At 43.7% G+C, this 17,865-nt stretch overlaps 1 non-coding gene across 1 annotated transcript; it reads right to left on the reverse strand.

Annotated features, from left to right (window-relative positions):
* Window positions 1-3,214: 3,214 nt before the first annotated feature.
* Window positions 3,215-3,321, reverse strand: LOC128058226 (U6 spliceosomal RNA). Its single transcript, XR_008200416.1, has one exon. It is a non-coding gene; the product is annotated as a U6 spliceosomal RNA (small nuclear RNA).
* Window positions 3,322-17,865: the final 14,544 nt, after the last annotated feature.

The raw sequence follows: 17,865 nt of genomic DNA on the forward strand, positions 1-17,865 counted from the left end.
GGGGATTCGATTCCTGGGTCGGGAAGATCCCCTGGAGAAGGGAATGGTAACCCCCTCCAGTATTCTTGCCTGGAGAATTCCATGGACAGAGCAGCCTGGTGGGCTGCAGTCCATGGGGTCACAAAGTCAGACAGGACTACGCGACTAATACCTCACCAGGTTCCTTGTAGATGCCCTATGTGATTTGAAAGGGTGAGGAAGGTTATCCCATGGGTCTCTTCTCGTATCTTAAAATTCCCTTTCGTTATTACTGCTGGGAAGGGATGTGTCATGGTATTGCAGGAAGCTTTTCTAAATGCAAATGATATCCTGGAACAGGGAGCTTGCTATTATTCATCAAAACCTCAGGCAAAATGAGAGCACCTGTGTATTAACAGGGCGGAATGAAGTGGACCTGAGGGTGGAGGTGAGATTGGGGCAGGAAGAAAAGGGCGTGGGTTTGGGCGCGCCCCAAGGACACCTTGATCTGCAGGGAGGAGCACAGCCAGGGAAAGCCCGAGCTAAACCATCTAGTGGGGCCAGAGAGTCCTCTCCTGTCTGGGTCTAAGGTTGGAGCCCTTGGAACATCATCATCCATCAAGTTTAAATAACATGTAGATTCCAAAGTGTCTATGTGTACCGAATAGATTCGCAGTATCTTCTGGGGATCAGGTTAGCAATAAAATGGATAAAAAGAGGCCAGGAACATTGTCAAGGGTTCAGAGTGACTCTCTGAAATTAATACTACCACCAGAGGGCAGTATTACCCCACCAAATGTTTACACCCTAAGGTTCCCTTTTGCAAGCTAAGCGGACCGCCTACAACTAACTACACGTGTTTCCCATTTGTATCAGTAATTGGAATTTGTTTATAAGCAGCAATTCTGCCTGCAATGCGGGAGACCGGGTTCGATTCCTGGGTCGGCAAGATCCCCTGGAGAAGGAAATGGCAACCCACTCGAGTATTCTTGCCTGGAGAATTCCATGGACAGAGGAGCCTGTCAAGCTACAGTCTGAGGAGTTGCAAGAGTCAGACACGACTGAGCAGCTAAACTACTACTACTATAAGGAGCAATTTATTCTTTATTTGCGTTTTTCCCATAAATAACAAATACCTTTTTGTTGTTGTTGTTGTTGCTGTTGTTGCTAATAGTGACTGCTTTAGATATACTTCAGTTATTATCTGGGATTATTAGATGAGCGCGTAAAGGTGGTATTGTCTGTGACTTCAGGCATTTTGATTCAAAACTGTCAGTGGAAAAAAAAACAAAAAAGTAAGCAGCATGTGAACTGACATATGAAACCCTCCTAGCCAGAATACACCAACTGCTGTTGATTGCAAGACAAAACAACATAGAACTTGTTCAGTTGGTAATTTCCTCTTCCTGATTCGCATCCATGGCTTTTTCCTAGTAGGATAAAGCAAAATGGTTGCAACATATAGTTCATATGGTTTACACATTCAAAGCCATTTTTGTATTAATGCATTTGGTGGTTAAGAGTTTGCAAAGGTGATTATCAAACAAGATAGTACATGGAGGCAACCTGGTCCAAGCCTTACACACAGCAGAGATCCTAAAGACACAGAGGCTGCTGCTCCGTTAATGAAGCGTTGTGAGCGATTAGGGGACAGGTACAACAGGCCTTGGCTAGGGTGGTCAGAAGCAGCCAAACAGTGACACACCCTGCTGGTGCTTTATTAGATGCGTGACAGGGTGAGCTGTCTGCTAGGCATCCCCACCTCACTATATCAGTGCAGGAAAAAGAGCGAAACTTCCCATCTTCAAGAGACTCTGCAGACCACAGTGCTCAGCATTAACACCTTTCGAGAATAGCGGATCCATATTTTTTTGTTGCTGGATTTGGATATAAATCCCCCGGGCAAAGTTAAAGGCACACTTCTGGGGCAGTCTTTGCTGGGATCTGCTGAGTGTCCGGTCTCTTGGACAGCTTCAGAGTGATAGAATATTTGGTAGACATAGTGACATTGGGGGCTTCCCTTGTGGCTCAGTCGGTGAAGAATCTGCCTGCAATGCGGGAATCCGCTTTCAATGCAGGAGACCTGGGTTCTTTTCGTGGGTTGGGAAGATCCTTTGGAGAAGGAAATGGCAACCCATTCAAGTATTCTTGCCTGGAAAACCCCATGGACAGAGGAGCCTGGAGGGCTACAGTCCATGGTGTTGCAGGAGTCGGACATGACTTAGTGACTAAACCACAGTGACATTACAGCTTCAAGACACCATTGGGCCCTACAGGGCATACGTAGCAGGCAAAGGTGACTGGCCTTAATGCCTGGGATCATTCAGTTTCCCCCATCTCCTCTTGTTTTAGGCTTCTTCCCCCTAGTAGGTGTATAGGGGGCCAATTCCTTAAGTAAGATCTCGTGTTTGGACCAGTTTAGACTCTAGCCATTCTTCAAGCTTTTCTCTTCCTTCCTTCCTTCCCTACTTGCTTCCTCATCTTGCTCCTTCCCTCCCTTTCTTCCTTCTAAGCATCCTAATGCCTTGTTACTTATTGTAGTCTATTCATTTTAGATCCAGACATTAGAAGCAAGTATTTTATTTAACGCATTTCCTGCTACAGACTGAATTGTATCCTCTCTTTCTACATAGATGTTGAAGTCCTTGCCTGCACTAACTCAGAATTTAACTGTGTTTGGAGATAGGTCTCTCAAGGGGTGAGTGAGTGCTGAGTCGCTTCAGTCCTGTCTGACTCTTTGTGACCCCATGGAACGTAGTCCACCAGGCTCCTCTGCCCATGGGATTCTCCAGGCAAGAATACTGGAGTGGGTTCTTTCAACAGGTTATTTATGTTATGTTAGTTGCTCAGTCATGTCTGACTCTCTGCAACCCCATGGACCATCACCCGCCAGGCTCCTCTGTCCATAGAATTTTCCAGGCAAGAATATCGGAGTGGGTTGCCATTTCTTTCTCCAGGAGGTTAACTAAGGTTAAATGAGATCATCAGGGTGGCCCTTATCTAATGCTTGGTGTCCTTATCAGGAGACATTAAGATGCAGATACACAGGGCAGAGACCATGTGGAGAAATGGAGAAGGTGGCCGTCCACAAGCTAAGGAGAGAGGCCTCAGAGAAAATCAAACTTGCTGACATTTTGATCTTGGGGTTCCAGCCTCCAGAACTGTAGGACAATGATTTTCTGTGCTTTACGAGGCTCCAGTCTGTGGTGTTTTGTTACAGCAGCCCTAGCATGAATTCATCCCCTTAGAATAAGTGTAAATAACAGAATAGTTCTGGAATTTGTGCCTCATTCTTGCTAAGGAGCCATGCTAATCGTCTGTGTATCAGTCTAATTTTAGCAGACGTGCTACCAAGGCTAGCCCTCGGCATGGATTTCTTAACCCCCAAATTTACCAAAGCTTTAAAACCTGGGCTTTCCCGGAGTTTGGGTCTCATGTCTTCTGTTGCCACATCCCAGTGTGGCTCCCCACTTGACATTTGATGAGTGTAAGGAGACCCCGCGTCACAGCATTTCTGAGCAGTTTCAGGGCCCTCCCCCCACTCAGTACAGCATGTTGATTCACTTTCATATTTAACATCAGCATGAGTACAAAAGCACCATCGAAAATCGAAACCCTCTTAGAAATGGTGGCATGTGGGTGGGGAGGAGCTGGGGACTGTGACTAAAGAGAGAAAGTTGGCTGAAACCTTTCTTTCACTGCTGTTGCAGGCAAAACATTTCTCTGTCAAGAGAACGGCCATGCGTCTACAGAGCTCATTAAAATTCCCGTGTTTGGGTGAAAATACTGAAGTAAAGTACTGCAGATGGCAGCATGACATTACACATGATGATTCTGGAGCAAAGTCACAGCGTCATTGTCCCACTTTCCTTTTTTTTTTTTTTTCTCCTAGTGGGTAAGTTACTGGAAGCTTTTAAAAAATGATTATTTATGGTGAAAACTTGAACAGGCAATCATGCCTGTTTTTCAAGTTCACTTCCATGGTCTGCAGTGGCAATGTACCAGTCAGCAACATCCCCTTGAAAAGCCTCCAGGCAAATACATTGTTATCTAGCTCCCCACTGGGAGAATCCCAAGGTTAGATTTCAACCTATTTTGAAATTAAACTTCAGAGATATGCCCAACCTTCTCTCAAGTTCTTAAAGATAAGTTTACCCAATGTTAACAAAGAAATAATTATTCTCAGAACCTAGGGCACCAAAGCTATATGAGAGATGCCTCTTAGACTGACACACACGTGCTGCTCTGTAACAGACATGCAGACATGCTTCAGTTTCCCCCCATTCATTTTTAACCAGAAAAAATGAGTGCTTTGGGAACTCCAGGGATGTCTGTTTTCAGCAAAATCTCTAAAACTCTAAACACCAGGTCAGCAGACATATTCTCTTCAGGTTCAGGCAGTAAATATTTCCAGCACTTTGGGCCACATGGCCTCCACCACAACTCTGCCTTGTACCCAAGGGTAGCCACAGGCAGTGTGTCTACCAACTGGTGTGGCCCTGTTCCAATAAAACTTTATTTATAAAAGCAGGCGGGCAGATTTGGCTCTAGGTAGCTTGCCGACATCTGCGGTAAACCTGGGCTTGCGGATCCGCTGAGGAGGCCTCCCTGTATTGTTTGAATTCTTGTGGACATTTTACCCTCCCTCCTGGTTTTTTTTTTTTTTTTTTCCATCTTCTCACTTAGAGGCTGCTATGATTCATATGTATTTCAAGCATGACCTGTATCTTTTTTTTTTTGGAGGTAAAATGTTGAGGGTGACATTGGAGATATATTCAATCACAGTGTTAGCCTGACTATGTTTCATTCTTTCTGATTTCTTCCCATGAGGTCCATGTGGCCTGGGTTCAATCTTAGGAATAAGTGTTTGGATTTGGGACCATGCTTGTTTTGAAACTGGCCCCGTAAGGATGAAGGTAATGGAGCAAATGCTATTCATGTCCCCTGAGGTAACGCATGTGCCCAGTAGGCAGACAATCAGCTTCGGTAGGCATTTACATTGGTAATTATATGAGGAGGTCGCATAAACATTTGTTTATGAAGAGTGCCCTGGATGTAACGAAATGCATTAAGCAATTTTCAAAAAGGTGATGTGTTTATTAATATGATTATTAACAGTCCTTCATAGCTCAGTTGGTAAAGAATCTGCCTGTAAGGCAGAAGAATTCTGTTCTATTCCTGAGTGGGGAAGATTCGCTGGAGAAGGGATAGGCTACCCACTCCAGTATTCTTGGGCTTCCCTGGTAGCTCAGCTGATAAAGAATCCACCTGCAATGTGGGAGACCTGGGTTCAATCCTTGGGTTGGGAAGATCCCCTGGAGAAGGGAAAGGCTACCCACTCCAGAATTCTGGCCTGGAGAATTCCAAGGGTTGTATAGTCCGTGGGGTCGCAAAGAGTCAGACATGAATGAGTGACTGTCACTTTCATTTTATCAAGCGTCAGTTTCCATAGATGCTGAATCCACACACCGTTCACTCAAAGTCAATGTCTAAACTCTGGTAAAGATGGTCTAAATGTTGAGAATGGTGGTGAGACTGTGAGAATTGGCAAACATGATCTCCTCAAGGCTACCTTGAGGCAGACCTGACCCCTGATTGGCCCCAGACTGTTCTCCTTCTTGAAGGGATTCTCTTAAAGGGGATTGGGCTGCTAGGCTGTTTCCCATATGTCCAGGCTGCAGCAGACCCCAGCAGAGTAAAGCAAATCATTTCCAGGAGCTTTTTCTGGGGCAGGTATATATGCAAGCATGTTTTTGATAGCTTCTGGCCTCATTTTAATTCTAAGCTTATAAGAGCATTATAGAAGTGATGACCTTGAATGTGAAGTTGAAGCTGGCCAAGGATATCTCTTCTGTCACATAAAATCCACTCACACCACACTTGATACACTTCGTATGGGTTAATTTAAGAGTAAACTCCATTATCCACATGTGGACTATGGTACTTGTGGGCTGAAGAGTGGGCAGGAATCTGTGGTTGGCCTTCACATCTTGACCTAGAGTCACTTGAATTCCTGCTTTGTGTCAGCTCTCATAGGAAAGTAAAGCCATTCCAGAGGCTTACCTGTACAATAAAGGACTTTTTTTATTTTTATCTTTCTTGCCAGCTTGGAAATCTTATTACGTGGGCTGAGCTGCAGAAATAGACAAAACTACATAGAACAACCTGCTTCACGGAACAACCTTGGGAAGTGTGGTGACTGAGTTACAGATAGGCATTTAAGTGGGGGGAATTTCCATGCTAAATATACTCAAAGGACCAGAGAAATGAATCCACATGAAAACATACATTGGGTGCTTGGAGACTGTGCTTTCTATAGACAGGCTGTATAAAACCGTATCAAGGAAAGTCTCTAGGGGAAGACATGAGAATTTGTTTAAGGCATTGGGATCAAAAGTTCTGCTAAACTTGTCTTAATTATTGGCTGAAACTTGATGGAAAGAGAAAAAAATCCTCCAGGTGATACAAAGTAGACCTTTTTCCTTCATGCTCCGCAGAAGTTTCTTTGAAATATTTTCCATCTCCACCCTGATTTGGCAAGCTTTGAATATGTGTATTCAGTGCGTACCTAAACCTCTTAGACCCTTGGACTGTGCTGTTCAATATGGTAGCCACTAGCCCAGGTTTCTGTTAAGCACTTGAAATGGGGCCACTGTAACTAAGGAACTCAATTGTTAATTCTATTGAATTCTAGTTACTTTAATTGAATTTCATCGTGTGGCTATTGGTCATCTTATTATGACATCAAAGATAAAGAACATTTCCATCATTGCAGAACATTCTCCTTAGACCATGCGCAGTTCTAGTGTGTGACAGGTCAATTATTTTGTGCGTAAAATTGTTTTTCATATTGAAGACTTTGTTTTCTACCAACTGGCAAAGTTTAAAAAACAATGCTATGGAGAAGACAACTTAACTCTTAAGGTTTTGTTAAAACCTTCTTAACATTTGCTCAAACCTCTTCCTCCCACTCTCCCATTCTGAGTAATTCTGTTTATTCCTGTATGTAGCATTTTATATTTAGTTCTTTCTAACATAGCTAAATACAAATATACCAATTTCAGGAAACACTTCTTTAATTAGTTGTACTTGAAATGTCCTTGTGGATCCTTCCTGTAATAACTGAGAGAACCATTCCCTATTCCCAGTGGGAAAAAGGAAAAAGAGAAAGACCTGTTTTCTTCATTTACACCAAACAGGAAAATGCTGTGGTTTAGCAATGGATAATTAAGTGGGAGGAAGCTTCTTAGGTCTTTAAAATGGAGTAACAAAACACGTATGTCAACTTACCTTGCTCTTCTTCCTAATTTCTCCAAAGAGTATCTGTGAATAGCTAATTTAGGCTTTTTTTGGGGTGGGGGTGTCTCACTTTAAGTACACATTAGCTTCAGGAAAAAGAGATCTTATTTTTTAATCATGGTTTACAACCTAATGTGGCATATTTCAGAATGTAGCTAATGTTCTCAAAAAGGTCATATACCAGCAAAATGGTCATTTTCTGATATTGTTATCAAGAAAAATGAATGGAAAGCAAGATACATTAAAATTACTAAGATCTAAGATCCTTGAGGGCAACAATCTTGTATGTTTTGTCCCCAAGGTAAACCCAGGTGTGCCCCCCCAACCCCCCGTGCTTGTGCTGTTGGGAGCTTCTATGCCCCTTAAATGTGAGAGTCAGCTTGTGTACTGTTATCGGGTAAGAAGTGTTTCCCAGGCGGCTCAGTAGTAAAGAATCTGCCTGTCAATGCTGGAGACAAGGGGTCGATCCCTGAGTCAGGAAGATCCCCTGGAGGAGGAAATGGGCACCCACTTCAGTATTCTTGCCTGGGGAATCTCATGGACAGAGGAGCCTGGCGGGGACTATAGTCCATGGGGTCACAAAGAGTTGGACACGACTTTATGACCAAACATCAAGAGCAGGGTAAGAACTGCTGAATATTGGGGATCAGGGTTATTGCTGAGTGATTTGTCTAGGCCCTAAGTCCTCCTGTTTTGGAGACAAGGCAGCAACTTGGGGTGAGTAGCCCAGGCTCATGGGGTCTCCATGTAACTGTTTCCTCTGTCAGAGAAGGGTTTCTCGAAGGCAGACCCAACATCAGAGATGGACAGACTTAACGACACCAACTGGCACTTACACTTTAAAAAGATACTCAACTTTTTTTTTTCCTTTCAGATTTATTGAGCTGTGATTGACATACAGTGCTGTATAAGTTTAAGATGGCCAGCAAAACGATTTGATTCACATACATCATAAAGCGATGATCACCATAAGTTTAGTGAACATCCATCATGCCATACAGATACAAAATTAAAGAACTAGAACAATTTTTTCTGTGTGGTGAAAACTTTTAGGATTTACTCTATTAATGACTTTCATATATGACATGGAACAGTGCTCATCTTTCTGACAGATGTGAAATAGGATGAGAGTGAGAGGGGAGTCTTCCTTAGCTTTATATCAACCACCAGTTAGTTTCCCCTTCCTTCCCTATTTTGTCTCATCCTTGCACTGTCAGAAAAATATGTCAGTAACATTTGCTTCACTTGCTTACTCAATCAGTCGTGTCTGACTCTTTGTGACCCCATGTACTATAGCCAGCCAGGTTTCTCTGTCCATGGGATTCTCTAGGCATGAACCCTCGAGTGGGTTGCCATTTCCTTCTCCAGGGGATCTTCCCCACCCAGGGACTGAATCCACATCTCCTGTGTCTCCTGGATCTCAGGCAGATTCTTTACCCACTGGGCCATTGGGGAACGTAGCTCCCCACTAAAAGATTGCCAACACCTCTCGCAAATAATAGTGATCAACATACTTAATAGGCTTCAGCTGTCTATTTTGGGAGCCCTGGCAACAAATCTAACTAAAAAAGAAGTCAAATTTTTAAAAAGAAACACTGCTTTATTGCTTAAATGTGGAAATAATACAGACCACCAGCTAAGCTAATAGTTTTTTGAGAAAGTTGAATACGCACATAAATGAAAGGTGACAAAATGGATTCATGCATAAAAAGGGGCCCCAATTTGCTGGCAAATCATTGCTACTCTGAGCTTTCCACTCATAAATAACAATGATCTGAAGAAGCTACAAAGCAATCTGCAAACCCTGTAACAGTGCTGTCTCCAAATAAATGAAAGCGCAGTGCAGTTCACTTCTCTGTGTCTTTCTCTAGCCTGCTCTTTCTCTTTTTTTTTAACATTGAAAATTTTATTTTTTTATTGGGTTAGTGGTGGTTTAGTTGCTAAGTCGTGTCTGACTCTTTGAGACCCCATGGACTGTAGCCCACCAGACTCCTCTGGCCATGGGATTCTCCAGGCAAGTATACTGGAGTGGGTTGCCATTTCCTTCTCCAGAGAATCTTCCCAACCCAGCTGATTAACAAAGTTGTGATAGTTTCAGGTGGACAGTGAAGGGACTCAGCCATACATATACATGTATCCATTCTCCCCCAAACTCCCAAGGCTGCCACATAACACTGAGCAGAGTTCCTTGTGGTATTCAGTGGGTTCTTGTTGGCTATCCATTTTAAAAACAGCAGCGTGTACCTGTTCTTCCCAAACTCCCCACTATCCCATCCCCTAGCCTTCCCCTGAGCCCCTCCCCCAGTAAAGATGTTGTTTTCTAAGTCTGTGAATCTGTTACTGTTCTGTTGGTAAGTTAATTTGCGTTATGACTTTCTAGATTCCGCACATAAGGGATATCATACTGTGTTTCTGCTTCTCTGTCTGACTTGCTTCACTCAGTATGACAATCTCCAGGTCCATCCATGCTTCTCTAGCCTGCTCTTAACTGTTTCTCCCTGAGAATGATTCATTACTTTGAACTTCCCTCTGACTCTTCTTGGATGCTGGGTGTATATTACTGGCTAGACTCCAGTCCACAATGGAGATTTCAGAGTGTTTTGGCAGACCTGGCTTAAGAAGTGATGCAGAATGTGAACATTTCGCCACTGAGCTGAGTTGTGAGAGTCATAAAGTGATGTATGTACAGAAAGACACAATTCTGAACAGCTGGTGAAAGTTCTTAAAATAAAAATATGTTCCCTATAAGCTTTTATTCTAAAGTAGGTGCAGATTTCCAAGGTGGCCTGGGAATCACACAATAGCTCATCTTTTTTTCCTTAACATTCTCTGAACTAATTAAATTCTGAAAAACCATTTAAATTAAAGTAGGCCATGATTTCAGAGAAGGCAATGGCACCCCACTCCAGCACTCTTGCCTGGAAAATCCCATGGATGGAGGAGCCTGGTGGGCTGCAGTCCATGGGATCTTTAAGAGTCGAACATGACTGAGTGACTTCACTTTCACTTTTCACTTTCATGCATTGGAGAAGGAAATGGCAATCCACTCCAGTGTTCTTGCCTGGAGAATCCCAGAGACACGGGAGCCTGGTGGGCTCCCATCTATGGGGTCGCACATAGTCGGACACGACTGAAGCGACTTAGCAGCAGCAGGCCATGATTTCAACACTCTCAAAAAATGAAAAAAAAAAAAAAGAAATTAAAAATAGGTTGATATTTGAAATTTTGTTTTCTCTGGCCCTGCCCCTAAAGCCCAGAAACATTTAATAATAAATAGATATAACTCCACTGAGGACAGAAAATCTTTTTTCCCTCCTAAACACTTCGTTTTGTCTTAGTTTTGTGTTCACTGGGATTCTTGTCTCTTTCTACTTCTGAGATTATGGGTAGTTTCTCTGAAACATTCTCAACTCCTCAATTTTGCATACGGAAGGGAGATGAGCTTTTAGAGGATTTCTTTTATAAAGATAAGATTTAAAGCTTCGTGAATCTTGAAACATCAGTAAGTGAAAGGAAATCTATCTGCCAAGTTTGACTTTCCCATCTGGACTGGTTGTGGCTTTTATTTCCTCTGCACCTGCCTCTCTCATCCTTTTCTTTGGGAGCAAACACAGTCAGCAGCGTTTCTAGAAAGGATATTAGCATACTCAGGTTTCTGGTTTGGGAACAGGAGGTTCCCCTGCCCCCGCCATGCTCCCTGAAGTGAGGTGTGAAAGCCTCCCGGTGTTTTATTGCACCAGTGAGAGAACAAGAGGCAAAGATAGATTGGTCTTTGTGGAGTGGAGTAGCTGGAAAATAAATATGGCTGATCTCCTTCTATGGGCAGGGCAGGCCTCACATTTACTTTCTCCCTGTCCATATTCTCATCCTCAGAGTTGGAAATGGACCTGCTTCCCAGGCCACCTCATTACAGCAAGACAGATTGAGGTGTTGCTGCTGGACTCTTTAAGCAAGTTTCATGTATGCTGTCTGGGATAGCTTGCAAGAGATGATCTCAACCTTTCACCTCTCCTTGCGTCTTTGCCTCCTTGCAATGTGATGTTGCAGTTCTTTCCATCAAAAAGTAGCATCTATTTCCCCACTGTCCACATTTGGGTTGACCTGCCTTGATCTTTAGAATGTGGTAGATGTGAGGATGAGCCAGTGGAGTCTAAGCCTCTTCCTCAGGGCAGGATTGCCAGGTGACCTGCAGTGACACTCCTCTTGTGTGATCCCCTTGCCTTGGCTGCTTGGGGTACCAGTCAGTGTGATTATGTTATAGCAGAGAGATTTTCCAGATACAATTGACTTTCCAAAAACAGTTGTCCTCAAGAGGGATATTATCCAGGTGGCCCTGATCTAATAATCACAGTAGAACCCAAAATCTGGGTCTAGAGGTCAGAGACAGAGGAAGTAGGAGATCTAAGGCACATGAAGGATTTGAATGCCCTTGCTGGCTAGAGTGAACCTTGTAGTAAGGAGTGTGAGTAGCTTCTACTTGTTGAGAGCAAACTCTGCCTGATGGCCATCGGCGACACAGAGACTGCAGTCCAACAACCATAAGGATCTGAGTTCTACTAACATCAAGGATGAGTTTGGAAGCATCCCTTCCCTGCTGCCCGCCCGCCCCCCCCCCCCCCACCCCACCCCACCACAGTCTCCTGGTTAGTTTTCAGCCTTGTGACGCCCAGAGCTAACAGTCATGTTGTGTTGAACTTCTGATTTATAGAACCACGAGGTAACAAATTATTGTGTTAAGGTGCTCAGTTTGTGGTAATTATTACAAAGCAGTAGAAAACTGAGTCTCAACAGGCTCAGTTCTAGTCTCTGCTGGAAGCTTGCTAAGTTCATGAGACTATGCCTGGACTAGCTTGCTGGAGAATGGAAGGCCACCTGGAGCAGAGCTGAGGAGCCCCTGCTGACAGCTGGCCAACTTCTAGAAGCAGAGCCATATAACCAACCCATAGTTGATCCCAGGTACCTGAGGATGCTCAGCCCAGAGTGAAAACATTCAGCTTGTCCTAGTTTAGGTTGTTGTCCTGGAGACTCATGAGTGCTGTTGTCTGATGTCAATGTCCACCTACCCCAGAGTCACGTGTTAAGCCCTAACCCCAGTGTGATGGCCTTAGGAAGTGGAGTCTTGGGATGTGAATAGAGCATGGGGGAGAAGCCCTTAAGAATGGAATTAGTGCTCTTATTAAGGAGGCTTCAGAGAGATCCCTTAGCCCTCCTACCACATGAGGTTACAATGAAAAGATGACCATCTATGAACCAGGTCCTTAGCAAATAGAAAATCAACTAGCACTGAAATCTTGGATTTTCCAAGATCCTAAACTGTGAAAACTAAATGCTGATTGTTTATAAGCTGCCTAGTCTGTGGAATTATGTTAGAGCAGCCTGAACGGGCTAAGACAATGAACTGTATGAATGATTATTGTTGGGTCGTTGCATTTTGGGATATGGTGTGTACACAGTGATGCCTAATTGATACATTGGCTGCTCTCATGAGCAGAGACTATACTTTTTCTTTTTTTTTTTTTTGGGATGCACTGCCTGGCATGTGAGATCTTATTTCCCTGACCAGGGATCTAACCCATACCCCCTGCAGTGGAATCATGGAGTCTTAACCACTGGACCTCCAGGGAAGTCTCAACAGATACTAATGTCTGTACTTAACACTAACATGGACATTATTACACTTAGAAAGGATGGAGTGCTGTTGCGCTGAAGATATGAGGCTTTCTTCTATGTGGTGATGAGACCTCATTTCAGTGAGCTCTTCAAGCAACATCTTAGAGCAGATGAAAAGAGTGGCTTGATTTTGACCAAGATTATTTCACCGCCCGTGTCAAAATTTCTCATTGCCTGTCTAATTTACGGTAGATATATGATCAATTTATAAACATTTGTTATGATCAGGGACTCAGGGTCCATGATTCTAACAACTGAATTTTCCACAACTGTAAATATGATCGCAAATTGTAAATATATAACAATAAAACAAAATCACCTTGCTATTAATAAATTTCTGATAAAACAAAATCTCCTTATTATTAATAAATTTCTGATTATGGTCAAAAGCAGACAGGCTGTGCTAACAATGCAAAAATGTAAAAAAGGTAAAAGGTGAGATGAAAAGATTTCCATGGTGCACTCATGTTGTTGAAGATTAGAGTTGTGCAGATATTTATAAATAAATGCAGTGTCTCTGTGCATGAGTCAGAATTATCCTCAGTAAACTCAAGCAGGCTGTTTTTGTAAATTCAGGAGTCTCCTTCAGCAGGACACAGCCTGTTTTGTGTTCCCTAGGTGAATAAGTAAGTCTGTGAAACAAGGATGTAGGTTGTTCAGTTTCATTTGGAATTCCTGACATAGATATGAGGAATCTTGGATTTAGAAACGACCATTTCTGTAGTAGTTCAACAACAGAAAGACTTCTACAGCACCTAACACTACCGTCTCCATCAAGGAAGTATGATGATGGCTCACTTGAACCCCCAAATGAACCAAGAAATGAGAGGACAGCCATGTGTGGATGGAGGCTGCTGTCAGACTAGTGCCAAGGAGGATGCAGATCAGTAATAGGCCTGCCTCTGCTGGGGAGTTGGGTGGAGAGTGTGTGGGGATGGGGAAGGGTAAATAGTGGCTTGGGAACAACAGTAAGCAGGCTATTAAAAGGTTGGATAGGGAAAAATGCCTCTGTGTGAGAAAACTGGGGGTGGGGGAGTGGGCAGGGAACTTCTTCAAAACATCAGTGACTCATAGTGGAGAGCAAAATGTAAGATGAAGATAGAGCATATGTGTTCAAGTTCAAGTTCCGTGGCAGAGAGGCTGATTGCATCACTGGTTTCACTGGTACTGGGACATGCAGGTGTGCCCCAGGGAAAGCTATCTTCTGGGTGCTTCGTGTGTGATGGCATGTTCAAATGGAGACTGTTGTGGAGGCTTTGTTGAGAAAGAGTCACTGTTACCCAAGAGAAATTCTGCTACATCCAGGTAAACGAAGACATGGGATATGTACCAACACTTCACTGCCCACTTGCACCATTTGTGTTAGTCAAGGAGGAAATAATGAACACGGGGCACACTGACTCCCAGCAAAGCCTCCGTCTTGCATAAACCCTATTCTAGAAAAATCTGAGTATTGCCAATAAGCAACCTTTGATCTCGAGGGAGAGATAAGTTTCCATGGGACATTTGGAAGAGGGGGATAATGATTAGAACATAGCTAAAGTCTAGGTTCTCCATACTTTGGAGTATGGAGAATCTCAGAGGACTTGGGTGTATAGGCACATTGTTGACGGTTATCCATTTCACTGGTCTCTCTGGGAAACATTATTCACATGAACTCCTTTTTCCTGCCCGGTGGACCCCCATCTGGTCCGTTCCCACATCCCAGCCCTCATGTTTGTAATCTTCTTTTGCTCTGGGCAAGGGAAGTGTAGCTTAGTGAGCTGGGTCCCAGACACAGATGCACAGATATGCGTGTGTCTCTGAGTCTTCTCCCTCTGTGAGTCCCCTTCACATGTACAGCCCCTCCTGGGAGACCCCAGAGGACCTGAGACATCCCTTTACAATAGCACTCTTTGCATTGTTTTTGGGAACCCATCAATTTTCCCCAACATTGGACCATGATTTATTTATGTCCTACTCTCAGCACACATCACAGTGCCTGGCATACAATCACTACTCAAATATCCATTGAATAAATGAGATGAAACATGGGATTACACACGTGACCATACTTTGATTAAATTTTTTTGTGTGTGTGAATATCATGATCTTATTAACAAAGCAGAAACAAGACACAGACATAGAGAACAAATATGCAGACACCAAGAGGGAGAAGTGTGGGGGGAGGTAATGAACTGAGAGATTGGAATTGACATATATACACTCTTGATGCTATGTATAAAATAGGTAACTAATGAGAACCTACTCTCGAGCTCTGGGAACTCTACTCCATACTCTGTGGTGACCTAAACGGGAAGGAAGTCCACAAAAAGGGAACGTATGTATTCATGTGGCTGATTTGCTCAGCTGTACAGTAGAAACTAACACAATATTGTAAAACAAGTATACTCCAATAAAAATTAAAAAAAATTTTTTTTGGGTCCATTTCCTTAGGATGTGAAATCTTGCAGAGAAAAAGGTCTGCATGGAATATATTTCTGTGCCGCCTGTAAGGCTAGAAATAGGTATTGTCAGGCTCACTACTTCAAAGGCAGCAGGAAGCCAAGTCTCACCATCTTTGATGTATAGCCTGTATCAAAGAGCAAAAAAAGCAGGGGAGACTGGATAGCTGATGAAAGCAATATCTTGTTTCAAGTTCAAAGCAGAGCTCTTGCGACCTGTTACATTATCAGGAGTGACACATCCCCCATATGCACTCTGGACAAACCTTTTGGATGTCACCACCTTTGTCTGGGCTGCAAGCTCTTGGCGAGTCTTGGGCTGGACGTGCCAGCTGCACAGTCCTGAGGTGTTTTGCCTTCCTGGGCAGCCAGTGGCTGATGCCAGGGACTGCTGGCTCCTAAGCCAGGTGTGTATTTTATTTTCTGGCAGAGTTATTGTTTCATCACTGTCATAAAACTTCAGATTCAGGGGACTTTTCAGGACATGGAAAGAACAATTGCGTTTCATTCCTGAAGTGAGATATTTTCACTGGCAAGTATAAATAGTTTCATCAAATAGTTACTTCCAAGCAGATTCTGAATATGGGGGTGTATAATTCTAACATGGACTTAGGCACTTTTTTTCAGGGATTGGATTGGGTATTTATAGATTCTGGCTCCATCATGCCGGTATCAATGTGACCTTGGGTTACCCAGTCTCTTTAAGATTCAGTTTCTTTGTATGTAAACTGGACATCATAATATAAACAGAGTATTGTGAGTGTTGGGAGCTGCTTCTTCTTTACTTCTGAAGTTTCTTGCCATTTGGAAGGACCCCCCCCCCCCCCCCCAGGCCATGTCCCCATTCTCCTCTCTCTATGATTGCATGCGTGCTAAGTTGCTTCAGTCCTGCCTGACTCCCTGTGACCCCATGGACTGTCACCCTCCAGGCTGCTCTGTCCATGGGATTTCCCAAGCAAGAACACTGGAGCAGATTGCAGTGCCCTCCTCCAGGGGATCTTCCCGACCCAGAGATTGGACCCGAGTCTCATGCGTCTCCTGCATTGGCAGACTGGTTCTTTACCACTAGCACCACCTGGGAAGCCTGCCCTATGATTCAGTTCAGTTCAGTTCAGTTGCTCCGTCATGTCCGACTCTTTGTGGCCCCATGAACCGCAGCATGCCAGGCCTCCCTGTCCGTCACCAACTCCCAGAGCCCACCCAAATCCATGTCCATTGAGTCAGTGATGCCATCCAACCATCTCATCCTCTGTCGTCCCATTCTCCTTCTGCCCTCAATCTTTCCCAGCATCAGGGGCTTTTCCAATGAGTCAGCTCTTCGCATCAGGTGGCCAAGGTATTGGAGTTTCAGCTTCAGCATCAGTCCTTGCAAAGAATATTCAGGACTGATTTCCTTTAGGATGGACTGGTTGGATCTCCTTGCAGTCCAAAGGATTCCCAAGAGTCTTTTCCAACACCACAGTTCAAAGGCATCAATTCTTTGGTGCTCAGCTTTCTTCACAGTCCAACTCTCGCATCCATACATGACCACTGGAAAAGCCATAGCCTTGACTAGATGGACCTTTGTTGGCAAAGTAATGTTTCTGCTTTTTAATATGCTGTCTAGGTTGGTCATCACTTTCCTTCCAAGGAGTAAGCATCTTTTAATTTCATGGCTGCAAGCACCATCTGCAGTGATTTTGGAGCCCCCCAAAATAAAGTCTGACACTGTTTCCACTGTTTCCCCATCTATTTGCCAAGAAGTGATGGGACCACATGCCATGATCTTCGTTTTCTGAATGTTGAGCTTTAAGCCAACTTTTTCACTCTCCTCTTTCACTTTCATCAAGCGGCTCTTTAGTTCTTCTTCACTTTCTGCCATAAGGGTGGTGTCATCTGCATATCTGAGGTTATTGATATTTCTCCTGGCAATCTTGATTCCAGCTTGTGCTTCCTCCAGCCCAGTGTTTCTCATGATGTTCTCTGCATATAAGTTAAATAAGCAGGGTGACAATATCCAGCCTTGATGTACTCCTTTTCCTATTTGGAACCAGTCTGTTGTTCCATGTCCAGTTCTAACTGTTGTCTCCTGACCTGCACATAGGTTTCTCAAGAGGCAGGTCAGGTGGTCTGGTATTCCCATCTCTTTCAGAATTTTCCACAGTTTATTGTGATACACACAGTCAAAGCCTTTGGCATAGTCAATGAAGCTGAAATAGATACTTTTCTGGAACTCTCTTGCTTTTTCCATGATCCAGTGGATGTTGGCAATTTGATCTCTGGTTCCTCTGCCTTCTGTGAAACCAGCTTGAACATCTGGAAGTTCATGGTTCACGTATTGCTGAAGCCTGGCTTGGAGAATTTTGAGCATTACTTTACTAGTGTGTGAGATGAGTGCAATTGTGAGGTAGTTTGAGTCCTATGATTAGCCCAAGTCTTTAAGAAAGGCAATGCCAAAGAATGCTCAATGTTCACAGACTCAGTAGTTGTGATGTGCAGGCTTAGTTCCCCTGCA

Source organism: Budorcas taxicolor, chromosome 1 (genome assembly GCF_023091745.1).
Source record: "Budorcas taxicolor isolate Tak-1 chromosome 1, Takin1.1, whole genome shotgun sequence".
NCBI lineage: Eukaryota > Metazoa > Chordata > Mammalia > Artiodactyla > Bovidae > Budorcas > Budorcas taxicolor.